Genomic DNA, 979 nt, shown 5'->3' with positions numbered 1-979 from the left:
ACATTTGTTACAATTATGAACCCAAATTGATACATTACTTTAAACTTTTATTTTCCTGATATCCATTGAATTTTTTCATCAATATTTTTGTTGCCTTTATGAAGGCAAGCCTCTCTTGACTTTCCAATCTCCTTTTATCAAGTACAATATTAACATCATACTTTGGCTGCCCAGTACAGGGATCGAACCCTGGACCTTGGCGTTATCAGCACCACGCTCTAACCAACTGACCTAACTTGCCAGCCTGATACATTATTGTTAACTAAAGTTTACATCAGGGTTGAGTCCTTGTGTTGTACAGTTCATGGGTTTTGCCAAATGCTTAGTGTCATGTATTCGTCATTAAAGTATCATACAGAATAGTTCCACTGCCCTAAAAATCCTCTGTGCTCCACCTGTTCATCCCTCTCCTGCCTCACCCGCCCAGTCCCTGGCAACTACTGATTTTTTCCATTACCTCAAACATTTGTTATCTCTTTGTTTTAGAAACATTCAAAATCCTCTTCTAGCTCATTGAAAGTATACGATAAATTCTTGTTAATTCTAGTCACCCTACAGTGCTATAGAACACTAGATCTTATTCCTCCTAACTAACTGTAATTTTGTATCTCATTAATCAATGTCCCACTATCTTTCAATTAGCATAGTGTTTTCAAGATTCATTCATGTTGTGCATGTATCAGTACTTCATTCCTTTTTACAGATGAATCATATTTCACTGTATGGATATATCACATTTTGTTTATCCATTCATCAGTTGATGGACATTGGAGTTGTTTCTACTTTTTGCCTATTATAAATGTTGCTATGAATATTTCTATAAAAGTTTTGGGTAGAAATAGGTTTTCAGTTCTTTTTGGTATATGCCTAGGCATAGAACTGCTGGGTCATATGGAAACTCTAAATATAGAAGAGCTTTCAAATTGTTCTCTATATCAGCTGCACAATTTTACATTCCCATCCAGCAAAGCATAAGTAT

This window comes from Galeopterus variegatus, unplaced genomic scaffold, assembly GCF_000696425.1.
Source record: "Galeopterus variegatus unplaced genomic scaffold, G_variegatus-3.0.2 Scaffold3029, whole genome shotgun sequence".
NCBI lineage: Eukaryota > Metazoa > Chordata > Mammalia > Dermoptera > Cynocephalidae > Galeopterus > Galeopterus variegatus.
The sequence above is the reverse complement of the archived record's forward strand: the minus strand, read 5'-3'. Positions refer to the sequence as shown.